The sequence below is a fragment of the Canis lupus genome, chromosome 15, assembly GCF_048164855.1.
Source record: "Canis lupus baileyi chromosome 15, mCanLup2.hap1, whole genome shotgun sequence".
NCBI lineage: Eukaryota > Metazoa > Chordata > Mammalia > Carnivora > Canidae > Canis > Canis lupus.
This window is the reverse complement of record NC_132852.1, coordinates 56,893,722-56,912,314: the sequence shown is the minus strand read 5'-3', so window position 1 is coordinate 56,912,314 and position 18,593 is coordinate 56,893,722. Positions and strand designations below refer to the sequence as shown.

Genomic DNA, 18,593 nt, shown 5'->3' with positions numbered 1-18,593 from the left:
ATGCTGAATACAATGGATGCAACACTGGCCAATACTTATTTAACTCACTTCATACACCTTAATATTCAGCCCCACTCTTTTAAATGTGAAAGCCAACAATGATTATTTTACATCAATATATTTTTTAATTCATCTGATTCTCTAGACATGATACAAGGCTCTTGGCATGGTGATGACTAAAATATTATTCTTTCCCCCTAAACAGTACAGAACTAAATGCAAATGAAGCCTAAAGGAGGGAAGGATTAATCCTCCTTTAGAGGACCTAAAGGTCTATTGAACAAGGTAAAGTTTATCAGGGAAGGAAGGAGAAAAACATATTTCTTAGAAGAATGAACAAGACATGGGGTGGTGACAGTGTGTTTGGACGATGAGAAAATATTTGATACAGGAAAGATACGTGGTGTCCTTCAGAAAACTGGTAATTAAAACCAGAAAGGTAAATTAGGAAACTACTTTGAAAGATTTAGTTGACTCAACAGAGTTTGGATATTAATTCTTACTGATTTGTCAGCATAAAATTTAGGCATATGAGTGATGTGATCATACCCTATCTTCAGAAAAAATGACAGCTTAGAAATGCACCTGAGGAGGAGTAAGTGGGAGTTTTAGAAACAATCTGGAAGTTGCCACCACATGGGGCAGAAAAATGTTCAGGGGGAAGGTGAAGGCAGTGCCAGTGAGGAGGCATGAGGGATATATTTTATTTCAAATGAAGGGGATTTTATGACTGGTTGAAGTTTTCAACAGATGGTAAAAGAAAGGAAAAGCCAAAGACCTGAACATTTCAACCTGGAGAAGTAAAATGGCAGTATTATTAATTAAATACAGACACAGGAGGAGGAACTACTTCATAGGTGAAGAAATCGAATTTAGTTTGGGGCAGATCATGTGTTAGGAACCTGTAGAACTCTGAGTCGTGAATGTTGGATAGGTTGCTAAATGGATGAATACAGATGAATAGAAGGCAGAAGTGGAGATACAGGGGCACCTGGGGGGTTCAGTTAGTTAAGCATCTGCCTTCAGCTCACGTCTGGATGTTGGGGGGTAGGGTCCCTGCTCAGTGGAGAGCCTGCTTCACTTCCTCTCCCCCTGCTCCCCACTCCCATCCTCACCCTCGTGTGTGTGCACTCTCTCTCTTTCTCTCTCTCCCTCTCTCAAATAAATAGATTTTTTTTTTTTTTTTTTTTAGGTAGAGTTACAGGTTTGAATCCTGGTGGAGGGCATATTTTTTGGAAAAAAAATATTTTCAGTTGGCAAAATTTTATAAACTGCCAATACTATTCTAGTCTATACATTTTAGTGATCTTAACTGTTTTTTAAAACCTAACATCTGGAAACTACCATGGAATAGACTTTTTAGAACAACCAGTTTATAAGAAGAATTAGGAAACAGGTCCAAAATAAGAAACTGCTTTGCGCAAATTCTCACAGTAAATTATTGGCATATTCAGAATTACAACCTAGGTCTTTGATTCTCAGGTAAAAATTCTTTCCATCGTATCACCCACACTATCCAGGAGCCAAATCCCTATGTTTGACTAGAAAATCATCACCTAGGAAGATCACAGGTCAGGGTGTGCAAGATATAAGAAACAGGAGAGAAAGAAGGAAAATATTAGGGAACTTTGCAGTGGCAAAAGTACATGGATATACAGATCCTCACTCACATATAATGCTAGAAATTATTTTCCTTATCATAAAATCTCCTGCTAGAAAACATTGTGAATAATAAAATTAATAATAAGGTATCATTCTTTGGATCCAAAATAATAAATAAATAACAGGATAGCAATCAAATTGAGGGCTGAAGGTAAATGGTAATACATCAAATTAAATTAAATTACATAAAGCAAAATAAGCCAGGGTGCTTCCACAGACCAACGATATTACTGCGCTAATAGTGAAGAGTGAGATCAACTTAATTCTTTAATACCTAAATGTAAATACCTAAGTTTCAAGTATATTACATCTACATACTTTTTACTCTTCTTTTTACTCTTCAGATATATTAAAATAAAAATCAGTGCTATTTTAAAAGATATTGATTTCATTTTGACTATTTCTTAATATTATACACTCTCCTAAGACTCTACTTATTTTTAAGAAGAAACAGAAGTCCCTACTATAAAGAAAGGCTAAATGATGCAATAAAAGATCATTATCATAAAGACAGATTGCATTTGTCTTAAACAGAATCATCTTGATAAAATGCACATTTCTATACAAATTTGGTTACCATTGTCTATTGTCTAATTCATTCATCTTCAGAGCAAGTTGTCATAATTCAGGAAGCACATGAGATGATCCCCTGGGATGTGAGAAGACTATATTGAAATTTATTTTTATATTTTTATTTCAAAATATAATGGAGCTATTAAAAAAACAGTGATTTAATTCCAAATATTATAGACAAGTTATCATCATCTAAATAAAAAAAAAAAAACAGAACATTCATTTGTCACCATCCTCATTGCTTTTCACAAATTACTAACTATTCATAGGCCCCATAGAATTACTCACCATCCTCACTTGCATGGTATTTATTTTCTTAATTTGTTTACAGTCTATGAGCTAAATGTGCACCCTTAAAAAGTGTTTTTATTTTAGCTTTGTCTGATTTTTTGAACAATATATATAAATAAAAGGAATCATACATCCTAAACCTGTTTGTTCCTATATTTGATTACTCAACCTTTTATTTCTCAGGTGGATTCATACTCTGGATAACTACATTTCATTCACTTTCGGTGCTGTATAATAGTTTCAGATGAATGTCACAATTTAATATCTATTCTGTTGTTCTTAGATATTTGGATGGTTTGTATTTAAAAGGTATTGTGGGCAGCCCCATGGCTCAGCGATTTAGCACCTGCCTTCTGCCCAAGACGTGATCCTGGAGACCCAGGATCGAGTCCCACGTCGGGCTCCCTCTGCCTGTGTCTCTGCCTCTCTCTCTCTCTCTCTGTCTCTCACAAATAAATAAATAAAACCAAAAAAATAAAAATAAAAGGCATTGCAAATAATGCTGCTGTGAACATTATTTTCAAAGTATACCTGTTAGCTGTAAACCTATGAGTGAATTTGTCAATTCATTTAATTTCAGAACCACTTTGTATCATTTACTAGTGTTTTTAAGGTTTTAGATTTTGTTTTTATTATTTTGTTTACCCTGATTTTATTTTATGTAGGTTTTGTGTGTTTCTTACTAAATATACTCAAAGTAAACATACTATTTTTACTTTTTGTGGTTATTATAAATAGGGTGATATCTTCCATCATAGCTTCTGACTCTTAACGATGAATACAAAAATATTTGATTTGTGGTAATTTTATATCTTGTTATCTTACTGATTTTTTCTTGTTGTATAAGTTCAAATTCTCCAACTTTATTATTTGTTTCAAATTTGATTTGACTATTCTAGGTCTTTGGCATTTCCATATGAGTTTTAGAATCAGTTCACCATTTCTATAAAAGAACATGCTGGGATTTGAGTTGTGATTTCTTTAAAACTGGAATTGTATTACGTTTGTACATCAATTTGGGAAAAAGTGACATTTTAGCAACATTAAGTCATCTACTCTATGGATATGGATATCTATGTGCTTAGATATTATTTAACTTCTCTCATCAATGTATTGTTCCTCAGTTTACTGGTCTTCCATCTGTTATGCCAGATGTATCCTTAATTAGTGAATTTCTTTGAAGCTTGTGACTTCAAATTATAACATCCCCCAACAAAAAAGCATGTTCTAATAATTATATTATGGATTGAATTAGGCCCTCCCAAAATTTGTATGTGGTATGTACTAACCCCAATACCTCGGAATGTGCCTTATTTATAGATAGGTCTGTACAAAGGTCATCAAGTTAAAATGAAATAATTAGGGAAGGCTCTAATATTATGCCTGCATCATAAAAAATAGGAAATGTGGAGATAGATAGGCACTGAAAGAATACCACGCAACCATGAAGGCAAGAGTAAAGGTGATGCTTTCCTACGCCATGGGAACACCAGATTGTCAGCAAAAGGGTGGAAGTGAGGGGAGAGGCATGGGATAGATTTTCCTCACATCTCTCAGAAGGAATTAACCCTGCTGACATCTTGATCTCAAAGAGCAGGCCTCTGGAATTGTGAGACAATAAATATCTGTTATTTAAGCCACTCAGCTTGTAGTACTTTGTTATGGCAGCCCTAGCAAGTTAATACAAATGCTATGCATTAAGATTCAGGATACACTGGATTTTGTTTCAAGACTGGAAATAACTAATCTCTTTTTTGAGATCACAGATACAGACTATGCCAGTGTCTCATCTATTTCTAAGCAAATGGAGACACCATTAATCCCCTCAGACTCTGGGATTATCATTCACTACAATTAACCTCCGTGGTGCAAAGGAAGGAGTAGCCTGGAAATGAAGCCTGCCCCAAACACTCAGGGCTTAAAAAGAGCTACCCAACGCTGTCCCACCCTGGATCCTATCACCTGCATGCACTGTGCCCGGATCTTCCTAGGCATGAGCTGCTTGCTCATTGAGGTCACATGTTTGGAAGTTATGTTAACTCATGCAAGGCTCTAGTGTATCATTTAGAGTAATTCACCAGTTTGGAACTGGCCAAGACTGGCCCTACATTATACTAAGTACTACCCTAAAGGCCTGAAGGAGTTAATGTAGCTTCCAAAGTGGCCTCCTCTAAATATACAATCTGCCAATTCCAGACAACTACAGCCTGCTCACACAGCATCTTCTGGGAAATATCAGAGAATTGCACTCTCAGGAAAATAATGGACATTTTACTATCCTAGGTTCTAACCAACAGAAAAACTCCAAAATTATTTATGTGGCCACCACTGGGAATAATAAGCATAAGTACGCTCTATTTATGTCTTAATTATTATTATTACACAGTAAGAGAAAAGAGGGTTACACAGATGAGCAAATGAAAAATAGCATTAACTTCAGAAAAGCTAAAAAGCCTATATACTGATTTCAACCTTTGTCCACCTTAAACCCATGCTTCTGTTCTAGATGCTTCATATCCTCATACCCCTGCTTTCATTTTTTAAAATGTTTTCAAAAATTACTCACATTTATAGTAGGGAATACAGAGTTAATAATGACTCCGATTTACTCTCAAAAGAAATTGATAAGCAAATGAGAAAAACAGGATAGCCGGGGGAAGAAGCTAGGAAAAGGATGTGGGTTTAGGAGAAATGAAGATCAGTGTGGTCCCACAGGAAGCTCTGGAGCATGGCTTGCACCACTGTTGTACTGCCTGACACAGGGAGGGTAAACTAGTACATCCCCAGGGTGTGATGCTTGACCTCTCAGGGATCATCAGGCAAGGCATCTCCCAATGCCCAAGACCACCCTCCAGAGATGGGTACAGCAGAGTGCCCTCAGCAGCAGACACCTCAGCAGCTGAGAGTGGGTGCCTCCTCGCACTCAACAGGACCTGGGAAGGGCATCAGCAGCTTCTAACACAACCATTAACCTCTGCTACTTGGTCCCTAACTGACTTACCGCAGATGCATTAAGGTAAGTCATAGGCCCCATTCTCCTGAAGTTTAACCTTATTGAGAAGATAAGACATATACATATGTAAACGTTAAGCAATGAAAATAGGTTTCTATTTTAGTGAAACCTATTATGCTGAATCAGACAACCTTTAAGAGATTACAGCAAAATCTTTTATCTTTGAATTTATCTCAAAGAAATGGAAATTTTTAACACTAGTTTTCCTCACAATAAAATGAAAAATATTCATGTTGAAGCTACAGAAAGAAAAAGACTTAAATGAGTTTGATAATTTTTGAAGTTTGGAAAGTATTTTATAAAACCTCATACGTGAATTTTAGATTTAATAAGAAATATCTTGGTCATATAAGCCAAAGACCTAATGGTGTTGAAGAATGTTTTACCAGAACTACTATTTTCATGTGTTTCCCAGTATTTATTTTCCTTACTTTTCAAAAACAAAATCTTAATATCTCAAGTCCTATTGATTAAATTTTCCTATACAAGGGTGAATATGAAAACAGTCCTCTGTTCTACACCGTACATATGGATATACACCAGACATATGTAGAAAGTTCTCTCACAAGAAGGTATTTTGTGGGAATAATTAACTATTAAGGTCAATCAAACATCACCTGTTATCTAAGTACATTTGAGTGGCTTGGCCTATGTCTTAATTACAAAATTCATAATTTTTGAAGAAAAACAAAAAAAATCATGGTTTTATGGATAGAAAGATATATCTTAATGTTTATCGTTGTCCTAATATTTTCATGAAGAATGATCCTCATGGTTATTGAAATTTGTAGTTTCACAAATAATATTAATAACAAAGCTCTTCTGCCATGAGTTCTCCTGCCCAAAAGAATTGGCAGTTATTTGTACTATGGGAGATTGGTGACAGGAAGCCTGCTTGATGAGTAGTTGCAAATATCTTATATTCAGGTACTTGATAGTTGAAGCAAACAACAGTAGTGATAAAGATTCTGATCTATGCAATATGCTGTCAAGTATATGCATTGAAACTTAGTAGTTTCAAAAAAAGAGTATTTTTTTCTTCCTTGGGATACCAGCATTGATTTCTGTATATTCTGACAATTGACCTGGAGCTGTGTTTCCAGCATGCCTCACTTCTGATAAGGAGGTGACTGCCACACCAGTGATGCTTACAGGCCACAGTCAACTCTCCTGGACTGCTGGATGCGGAGTCAGACTTACAGTCCAAAATATGATCGTTTAAAATAAATTTAAGGATTTTACAGTTTATACTTATGGTCACATAGGTCATTTTTTCTTGACACTCATAATTTCAAATGTCAAAAAAAAAATCCTGGAATACCAGATTAAAAATTCAAGAATACAAAGTTCAGTCATGAAGAGAACAAGCAATTACCAGCATTAGGAGTGTGTGCTTCCGAATTCTCCATTTGTTATTACCAAAGCAAATGTCCATGGAATTAAAGTAACGTTTTAAAGAAAAGCTAATAACCTTACTTACTCAGAATGAATCAAGCTAAGACAGGTAATTATAAGGTAACATGGTTAAATTCTTTACAAGACTTTATAAATTGTATATGTAAATTATTTAGTCCCTTAAAGTAGCTTCATTATCAATCTATACATCCATTCCAGTAACACCAGCATTTCTTACTTTAAAAAGGGGTGAGACAGTGACAGCTTCCTTAGGACTTTCAGTATCTTCTTTTTTTTTTTTTAAGATCTATTTATTTATTTGAGAGAGAGAGAGTATGTGTGTGCATGTGCAAGGGCAGGGGAGGGGCAGAGGGAGAATCCCAAGCAAACTTAAGCTGAACAAGGAGTGGTAGTGGTGGAGGCGGGTGAAGTGGGGTTTTAACCCTGAGATAATGACCTGAGCCAAAATCAAAAGTCAGTCACTCAACTGACTGAGCCACCCCTGGAAATTTTAGCATCTTTTCCTAATGTTGGTAAATCCTTACCTATAAAGGTGGCCTTCATTTTCAGAAATAGCAAAAAAGACAGGGAGATGCAAATGAATAATACAAAAATCACACAATCAGTAAATGCATAGAGAGGCTTTGAAATGATATAAGGACTGTCTTCCAGGCATATATGGTATATTAAATGCTCATAGTTATTATAATAATGTATATGACTTGATATGTTTTAGAGTTTATCAACTCTCTAAGGATTCTGAAAAGTTATTTCTAAGACTACTTCTTACAGCTTGAGAATCCATCTAACAATTCTATCAGCTCCTGTGAAATAAGGAGGTCAGGAAAATATTTCCTCCCGTAATAACATCATCAGTATTAAAATTACCTTACTACCTCCAAAAGCGAGCTGTGAACTGTGGGCTTGATGGTAAGTTGTGTCTTATTACAGTTGGTCACTGGCCAGCCTCTCTCAATCTCTCTCCTTAACAAATATGAATCATGAGTTCATAGGTTGCATTAACTCTATTCTAAGAAAAACAAGTTAACCTTTGTGGTCAGGGGTGGCCTTGCTCAGTTAGTGGAGGGTATATTTCTAAATAATGAAGATAAAATGGCAAGATATCAATAGACTTTGTAACTATTATGGATGGGTAACTCTCTTATTAGACACGGCTGGAAATGATTTGTCTTCAGTAATATAGAAGAATTATAGTGTACCAGTAAATGATGTTGTTGGGAATTACTTAAATAGTTATTTCCCTTGGAAGTTCAATGCATGATGTTGGAGGAAAGTTTGTGATCTGCCCAAATGTTAACCCTATTTTAAAAGTAACCCTTGTAGAGTTAGAACATTCTTAAATTTCATCGTTGACATAAAGCCGTATGTCCCAAAGGTAAACCTCTAAAACTCAAGAGTTTATGCCTTTGGTGTATATGTTAGTGGCTTATACAATAGCAAGGCATTATTTATTTGCATGTCTCTTATGTGTTTTTGTGTGCATCTGTATGTGTGTAAGAGAGAGAATACTCCCATATTTCACTATTACTAGGCTTTCAGAAATTAGTGAGGTGAAAATATGCATCATTATAAATAATTAACTATTTCTTCTTTATTTCCTTCTGAGCTTACTCCACTTTATTTAGTGATGGGTACTGAAAGGTTGAATCCCAGTAGAAGTTTCCTTTATGGGTTTATTTTTTTATGGCTAAGGAAAGACAAAAGAAATGCTTGTCTCCATCTAATTTGCTGAGCATACACTAGCTATAAATGAAAGGTAACTTTTTGACAGCCTCTAAATTATTTTATTTCTTTTTGATTGTCACACTATCTGACTTATTAAGAAAACTCATGCATTCTTTCAGTCATCCAAATTCAGATTACTATAAAGAGCCCTTGCAAAATATGGAAGTAAAACATGATTCCTGGTATATAAAAATAGCTTAGAATAAAATGCCCTACACTTACCAATACCACCTATAGGATTTAAGCTGGTCACTGAACAGTAGTTCTTTTTTTTTTAATAAATTTATTTTTTATTGGTGTTCAATTTACCAACATACAGAATAACACCCAGTGCTCATCCCGTCAAGTGTCCCCCTCAGTGCCCGTCACCCATTCACCCCCACCCCCCGCCCTCCTCCCCTTCTACCACCCCTAGTTCATTTCCCAGAGTTAGGAGTCTTTATGTTCTATCTCCCTTTCTGATATTTCCCACACATACCTCATTTTGAATGTATACCAATGAGGGTTTCAGAATCTAGGCAGAGAATATAGATGGAAGGGATAATGTATAAGAAAAGATTGTCTTTTGGGGCACCTGGGTGGCTAGTCCATTAACCTTCTGACTTTGGCTCGGGTCTCCATTTCAAGGACCAGGGATCTAGCCCTGTGTCTGGCTCCCTGCTCAGCCAAGAATTTGCCAGTCCCTCTCCCTCTGCTCCTCCCCTGCTTGTGCTCTCCCTCTGTCAAATAAATAAATAAATAAATAAATAAATAAATAAATAAATAAATAAGTCTTCATTCTGTGACCTCAAACGAGGAAGATTACCATTAAAAAAAAAAAAAAAAAGATCAGGATTTGTAGTTATAAGTTTGGGTACTAACTCTTCCAACTTTTAGCAGCGTTGCCTCTGGCAAATTAGATAATCTTCCTGAGTTTCAGTTCTTCAGCTTTTAAAATAAGGATGATAATGTAAATGTAATATTCTAATAATATATAAAATAATATAAATAAATTATAAGATATTACAAATTTCTATTGAAAGCATCCTAGATTATTCACCTTAATCTGTGCATATTCCATTAATATCTATGTAAAGTTGCACTCTACACATAGTAATAATGACTGCTGTCAGTTCTAATTCTTAACATTATTTATTGTTTATCCAAGGGCTGTCATTATATTCAGCCTTGGGGGTAAGTATTTCTCTTCATTAACCCCAGGATCTCCACACCCCTTCCTATCTCAAACAAATAGGCTTACATATTTTTGTGGAAAATGGACCAAAAAAGAAAAACCATCTTAGAAAATAAGGGGAAGAAATATTAACATATAACATTAGGGCCATGTGTGAAACAGAAAAAGAAAAAAGGTATTTGCCACAAATAGCCCTGGTTTTGAAAAGTAGGTAGGTATTTAAATAGGTAATTAGGATTAATAAATCTGGAGGTGCTAGGAAGAAAGATAAAGATAAAATGGCTTAACACTGCACATGTAGCATACCCAAAATTACATTAATTCTGAGCTTTTAGCCCCATTGGAAACCATATAATTGAGTTGTTTGATTTTATTTTACTTTAAAATTATTCTTATGGATATCAAAGTTTTCAGGGCTTACAGGCTTTATCTCTTGTTTACTATGATATCTGTAAGATGTAGGATAGTGCCTAGTAAAAGCAGAAATTACTAAACACGTGTTGACTGCATGCATGGTTAGATGGCTAGCCAACTGGATGGATACATACACTGTAGGTCATATTTTGGACATATTTGTGGTGCCAACTTTATCATGGTTTACATCTAATTTTTGTTATATATGACAAAAACAATAAATATTAGTATTATCATAAATCAATACCACCATAAATACAAGTTGGGAGTCTTAGAGTCTATATAGAAATATTCACTCATGTTTCCATGGTGACTCTTGGTTGCTCCTGTTATTCATTCAAACAACTATGCTTTTCTACCTATGGCCTGAAGCTTCAAGATGTAAAGATTATCCCAAGTTTCCTCTGATGTAGAGGAAAGCAAGGAAAATGACATAAGAATATCCATACATTATGATAAGGAGTGACTTTTTTGTTATGGTTAAATAAACAAGTATACAACAAAGATGTTAATTAGAGTGTTAAATTTATATGCAATCTATTCTATACCTGTATCAAAATGTTTTATCAAATACAATGGAAGATATGTGCACAGATTTCTTCTCTATATAGAATAAATATTTATTGCTAAAACTGCCATTTCCAAATAAATCATCTTCAAATTTTTAATAATCAACTAGTCAAAATAATTTAGATGTATCATGCAACTTGTAAAAGGACCAATGAAAAAATTTATCATTAATCTGTTTAAATTTTTTATTAATTACAACCAAAGAGTATAAATATTTCATTTCATAGGAAGTTAAACAAAATGGAAAATATATTTTGATATCCTCATGGATTTCAACTCAATGGGTATTCAACTCAAAAGTAATGAAACTTTCTGGGAATGAGCATGTCACAGCTATATAACAACTTTTGCATCATCTAGAAAAAAATCTTAAATGGTATCTAGTGTTTTAGTTCAAACAGAGATTTGTGAAGTCCTAATTTGAGGAATCATGCTTGGATCACCGACTCCACGTCAATCAAGATAGTTTTACATTTATCTCTCATGACATTGTGATTTATAAGAAATATACATCTGGTTTTCATCTACAGTTCCTGGCTCATAGCTCTCAAAACCCTTGATAAGAGCAATGGGAACATCTTTTGTTATAATATTTGATCATTTGAATCCAGTCCTAAAATCATTAGGGAATCATAAAGGTGAAATGGATATCTTATTATTCTTAACAAGCCCCTTTCTTCCATAACAGGTTTTATGTTAATGAAGTAACTTTTGAAAAGCACAGAATGGTGGGGGCTGGTTGTCAGGGGAGCCAACCCTATAATTAGACCTTTGGTTGGAACTTTCAATCCAACTGCTGATTTCTGGGGAGGAGAGAAGGGCTGGAGGTTGAACCAATCACCAATGGCTAATGATTTAATCAATTCTGTCTATGTAATGAAGCCTCTATAAAAACACAAAATGGACAGGGTTCAGAGGGCTTCCAGGTTAGGATATCAGACCTCTTCCAAACTCCACAAGGACAAAAGTTCCTCTGCTTGGAACCTCTGCCCTATATATCTATTCATCTGGCTGTTGATTCATATCCTTTGTAATAAATCAGTAATCCAGTGAGTCAACTCATGTCCTGAGTTCTGTGAAGTGCTCTAGCAAATTAATCAAAGCCAAGGAGGATGTTGTGGAAACCTCTAATAGACAGCCAGTCAGTCGGAAGCACAGGTAAGCACCTAAACTTGCAATTATTATTTAAAGTGGAGGGCAGTCTTGGGGCACTGAGCCCTCCACCTGTGGGATCTGATGCTATTTCCCAGTAGAGAGTTGCAGAATTTGAATTGAACTGTGGGACACCCAGCTGGTATTGGAGAATTTCTTGTAGGGATGGGGGAAAAACGCACACATTAGAATTGGTTGCAAACCCCTTATCTCTGTTATATTGTGGTTCTGTCTATGTTTCATTTTAATAAAGATGTTTAGGACATTAAAAGTATGAAAACTAGAGTTTGAGAACAATAAGACAGGAGCCATGTATTTCGCATTTATCAGCATTTGACACGGTGCCTGGTATTCATTGCACAGATGCTCAGTAAATACCTATTGAATTAATGAAGGAATGAGTATCTCCTCTGACTCTTAAATGACCTCCATAACATTCAGACCATGTAGTGGGCCAGCTTATTTTCACCCATTTCTAGTAACAGAAAACATACACGATGAATAAATTCTATCTTGGGTATTTGGTTTAAAATTTCTTCCTATTGAAAGACCAACTCTCTTATATTTCTGCTTTTCCTATTGATCCTGATTCTACCTCCACATATCATGGTTGAAACTTTCCCAAATAACAAAAATTTTTAAGAGTCTTTGAAGGAAGCACTAATTTCCATATAGTGTTTCTTGCTCTAGATAAGATATTTACGGCTGAATTTAGAATTCTTCTCCACTGAGATCACCTCAGTGAGTGCATCATGCAGATAGGACAGGATTCTCTCTCTCCCTCATCTGAGGTTTTATGAATCCATTTTTTAACACTTTTGGTACTGACATCATTCTCTTGACTTATTTTAGGTTTAATGTTAAATAAGATAGCAATCATTTACAATACTTCCATTATCCTCTTCTTTGAAAAAGAAAATATGATATAAAAATATAAAAGTATGTAACATTTAAACATACATGTCAAAGAAGAAAAATAAAATGGATACCCATGTGTCAATCACTCAACTTCAGAAATAAACTCTATCCCTTCCTTTAACCTCCTGTGTGCCCTCCCAGACAACCAATTGTTCCTTCTATCCCATTAACTAGCAAAGTGATTTTTGTGAATATCCATGTCATTGGTATGTATATGCATAAATAGATGATAATTTAATTTTTAACTTACATCACATTTCAAAAAATAAAAGTCTCATATTTTACAAACTGTATCATTTTTAACATGATTTTTACCACATTGTGGTATGCCACCCAGCTTGGTGTCAGGACTGACAAGTGACTCAGCAGTGGCCAGGAGCCATGGCTGCTAGTGTCTAGCTTGTCCCCACCAGAAATGGCCCTCAGGTAATGGAAACTGTCATACCAAGTTATACCCCTTCCCAGAAGCAGCCTGAATTCAATGACTGGCTGATACACAAGAACAAATGCTTGGCCTTTTTGTCTTGCATAGAATATCTGAAGACACATCTCAGCTACAAATGTCCCTATTGTGTCTGTTGCAACTGCATGGCAAGTCAACTTCTACTTCTGCCCCATATGGCTTCTCTCAAGCCTAATAGGTGTCAATCTTACTGACATCCCTAATAAATGGACATGCACACAAAGTCTGTTTCCCATGGAACATAATCTATAATATTGGTGTCAGTGGTGGACTTAGGAAACCAACTAAGATTCTGCAGTAGGTCAGTGCACGCTCCATAATTTCCAGTAAGTGGAGCACTGGTTGCCCCTGATGTGTGGTTGTGGTGCATTTGTTAGACTTTTGTCAGTGGAGAACTGGGATGAAATGCTAGAGGAAGGAAATTCACTGGTGGGTGCAATAACTCAAATGTTACACAAGTATAAGGAAAATAGAAATTGTAAGGCCTATGGACTAGTATAACTGTTGCTAGGGCCCATCAGTGCACTGGAGGAAGATAACATAAGGCTAAAAGTTATAAATCACTAATATAAAAAAACAGTGTAAAAGCTAGAAGCAGTTCTTTACAGCGTATAAAGGGTCTCTGATTTCCTATAGCTGAGGGGGCAGAAAGGCTGAGAATTAGGCAGAGGATTCCCTAAGAGTAACAACTCCATGGAAGTCAACACCAGAGGGATTGCTATATGGTGTCAAAGTCAACACCAGCAGGATTGCTATATGAACATCAGGTCTCTGATGTGGAAGGGATGGGATGCAAAGTCTTTGCATGGGATGTCTGGGTCAATGAACTCAAATATCTGGAATCTCAGATTCTCCTGAACACTCTGGAACCGGCAACTGGCTCAGTCTTTCCTGTCAGAAACAAGTATTCCATTCTTGTTTGGAGATATTGAGGGGTCTTCTGCTCTGCAAGACAACATATACCCCCCAAGATGCACTTCTCTCTCCCTCCTTGGCTGTCAAACCAATCACTAGGGTCAACTCACAACATAATCTGGACAGGGAATGCCTGGGTCTGCCAAGAGAAAAAAGGGACTATATCCAAAAGTAGCTGTAAGACCTAGCTAACACAAACCAGCAGGAGCTGGGAGAGTGTATAGGGACTAGATCTTTTAGGCTCTATAATAAAGGAGATGGATATAAAGTTGGAGTTCATTGAAATGGGTGCATACTCCCATGATACAGATTTGCACTCTGGCAAGGATCGTGGAATAGAGTGTTAATATTCATCTAGATTTGCACAGAAACACCTGCAAAAAGCAATGGTTCAAATTAGGAAAGTAGAAATCCAGAATTTCCATGGCAAATGGTAGCTGAAGAGATCCAAAAGGCTCAGAGAATTGGGAATTTTAAAGTTAAAAAACAAACAAACAAACAAACAAACCTCACCAGAGAACCCAGAGGATGTTCTATTCATCACAGTAATAAGAAATGTCCTAGTGAGGGGGGTACTTGGGTGACTCAGTCAGTTAAGTGTCTGCCTTAGGCTCAGGTCATGATCTCAGAGTCCTGGGATTGAGCCCCTCATCGGGCTCCCTGCCAATGGGGAACTTGATTCCCCTCTCTTTCTGTCCCTATTCCTGCTTTCTCTCTCTCTCTCTCTCTCTCATAAATAAAATCTTAAAAAAAAAAGAAAGAAATGTCCTAGTAATTTGGGCACTCGAATCATGTTCTCTGCAAGCCAGGGGCTAAAGGTACAATATGCTATTAAAGATCTTGGTTATGTAATTACGAGACTCTTAAACAATGATTACAAGCAAAATAAGCATAATTATTTTATTGAGTGGCACTGTCAGAGTGTCAACAGGGGTATCTGGCCCCCAACAAGTTATGGAGATGGTCAGTGGAACACAGTGTTCCCAGCTGAAAGAGAGATGAGCACCTAATAAAGATAATGCCCAATCTGCTTGATGTAGGGCACAAAAGTCCAGCCCCTTTGCTTCAGTTGGGACAGTGCTGAAGGGCCATCCCAATCAAAGCTCCACAGCCTTGGCTGAGGCCTCCTATGACAGCATTACAGTTTTCTCCTTCCAAACCTGCTTCCCTCACTGCTTACATGCATTGTTCCCAAGAGCGTCCCCACAGCAATCTCCTAATCATCTGTCAGTCTGATTTCTGGGGTCTGTACCCTACATCATTCAACAGTTTATTTTCTTTAATTAATCTATGTTGACCTATATGACTGAGTTTATTCATTTTTTACAGCATCCTGTAGGATGACTGAGGTCAGTTGACTTAACCCTGTGGTTTATGAACATCCAAGTTGATATATTAAAATATTATAATATTCTGCTAATGTTGCTGTGAACAATCTCATTCTTATCTCTTGGGTTACTTACATATGAGAGATTTTAAAGCAGATTTCTCAGACCTACCCGCACATAAAAATCATGCTAAGAGCTCTTTAGAAATACTAATGTTTAGGCATCATCTCCAAGAGTCTTGAATTATGTGGTTTTGATGAAGTCCTGGAATTCAATGTACTTTTAAAGCTTTCCGGAAGGCTTTCATGTTGTTGCCAAATAATCACAACTAAAGAATAAATCATGTCATAGATGTATACATGTTTAATTCTATACAGCAATAATGAACTGTGCTCCAAGGTCTCCCATTTACTTTTATCCCAGTAACAAATGAGAGTTTCTGTTGATTCTCATCTTTGTCTACACTTAGGATTTTCAGATTTTTAAAATTTGGACGTCTTGTGGAGTTTAAATAGTAAAATTTGTATTTGGTGGTCACTGCTGAAGCTGAATTTCTTATTCCCTTTTCTTTATAATTCCATTTTTTTGCTTTAGCACATGCTTCTAGTCATTTAGCTTTTAAGTTATTGATTCTTTGTATGTTTTAGATTCTCTAGCTTTTATTAATTAAATATACTGTTATAGTCTGAATATGTGGATTTTACTTCTTTTTTCTTTATAATGATTTTAGTGTAATTGAGGCTTTCAATCTGTTCTATTTTAGTTTGCACTGCTTGAGTATTTAAGAAATCTTTACTTAATCAAAAGTTATGGCTTCTTCCATATTGTGTTCTAGAAATTTTATGGCTTTCTTTTCATACTGAAATCTGTATCTGTCTTGAATTGGTATTTGTGGATAGTTGGACATAGAGAAACTTTTTGTTTTCTTCTCTATGACTCATCTCCTATCCCAGTACATTTACAGAAAATTTTATCCTAACTCAACTGATCTGTCTTATATCAGAATGTCATCCAGATAGAGATGTATATCCAGGCTCTGAATTTTATCCTATAAATGATTTTATCTGTGTACCAAATACCTTACTTAATTATTGTGACTTTAAGATATGCCTTAATATCTGATAAAGCAAGTCTTTCTGCCTTTGTCTCTATCTCTAATATATAATGCTCATACAAATTGGACATGACATATTCAAGACCAATATGGAGACTATTCTAAAACACTTTTGAAAGAAATAAAGATTGAAGAAATGAAAATGGATAGTTTGACTTTTTTATTGGAGTTCAATTTGCCAACATATAGCATAATCAATACCCAGCGCTCATCCCAAGTGCCCCCCTCAGTGCCCATCACCCAGTCACCCCAACCCCCCCACCCACCTGCCCTTCCACTACCCCTTGTTCAATTCCCAGAGTTAGGTGTCTCTCATGTTTTGCCACCCTCAGTGATATTTTCACTCATTTTCTCTCCTTTACCCTTTATTCATTTTCACTAATTTTTATATTCCCCAAATGAGTGAGACCATATGTTTGTCCTTCTCCAATTGACTTACTTCACTTAGCATAATACCCTCCAGTTCCATCCACGTCAAAGCAAATGGTGGGTATTTGCCATTTCTAATGGCTGAGTAATATCCCATTGTATACAGAGACCACATCTTCTTTTTTTTAATATAAATTTATTTTTTATTGGTGTTCAATTTGCCAACATACAGAATAACACCCAGTTCTCATCCCGTCAAGTGCCCCACTCAGTGCCCGTCACCCCTTCACCCCGACCCCCGCCCTCCTCCCCTTCCACCACCCCTAGTTCATTTCCCAGAGTTAGGAGTCTTCATGTTCTGTCTCCCTTTCTGATATTTCCTACCCATTTCTTCTCCCTTCCCCTCTATTCCCTTTCACTATTATTTATATTCCCCAAATGAATGGGACCATATAATGTTTGTCCTTTCACTCAGCATAATACCCTCCAGTTCCATCCACGTTGAAGCAAATGGTGGGTATTTGTCATTTCTAATGGCTGAGGAATATTCCATTGTATACATAAACCACATCTTCTCTATCCATTCATCTTTCGATGGACACCGAGGCTCCTTCCACAGTTTGGCTATTGTGGACATTGCTGCTATAAACAATGGGGTGCAGGTATCTCGGCATTTCACTGCATCTGTATCTTTGGGGTAAATCCCCAGCAATGCAATTGCTGGGTCATAGAGCAGATCCATTTTTAACTCTTTGAGGAACCTCCACACAGTTTTCCAGAGTGGCTGCACCAGTTCACATTCCCACCAACAGTGCAGGAGGGTTCCCCTTTCTCCACATCCTCTCCAACATTTGTGGTTTCCTGCCTTGTTAATTTTCTCCATTCTCACTGGTGTGAGGTGGTATCTCATTGTGGTTTTGATTTGTATTTCTGTGATGGCCAGTGATGCAGAGCATTTTCTCACGTGCTTGTTGGCCATGTCTATGTCTTCCTCTGTGAGATTTCTCTTCATGTCTTTTGCCCATTTCACGATTGGATTGTTGGTTTCTTTGCTGTTGAGTTGAATTAAGTTCTTTATAGATCTTGGAAACTAGCCCTTTATCTGATAGGTCATTTACAAATATCCTCTCCCATTCTGTAGATTGTCTTTTAGTTTTCTTGACTGTTTCTTTTGCTGTGCAGAAGATTTTTATCTTGATGAAGTCCCAATAGTTCATTTTTGCTTTTGTTTCTCTTGCCTTCGTGGATGTATCTTGCAAGAAGTTACTGTGGCCAAGTTCAAAAAGGGTGTTGCCTGTGTTCTCCTCTAGGATTTTGATGGAATCTTGTCTCACATTTAGATCTTTCATCCATTTTGAGTTTATCTTTGTGTATGGTGTAAGAGAATGGTCCAGTTTCATTCTTCTGCATGTGGATGTCCAATGTTCCCAGCACCATTTATTGAAGGGACTGTCTTTCTTCCAGTGGATGGTCTTTCCTGCTTTGTCGAGTATTCA

General features: G+C 36.4%; 1 long non-coding RNA gene across 1 annotated transcript in view; it reads left to right on the top strand.

Moving 5' to 3' along the window:
* Nucleotides 1-11,773: 11,773 nt before the first annotated feature.
* LOC140604468 (uncharacterized) overlaps nucleotides 11,774-18,593 on the top strand; it is a 69,449-nt gene continuing 62,629 nt past the window's right edge. The window contains exon 1 of the long non-coding RNA XR_012007333.1: nucleotides 11,774-11,996. This is a non-coding gene — a long non-coding RNA (uncharacterized lncRNA). The remainder of the gene's footprint in view (nucleotides 11,997-18,593) is intronic.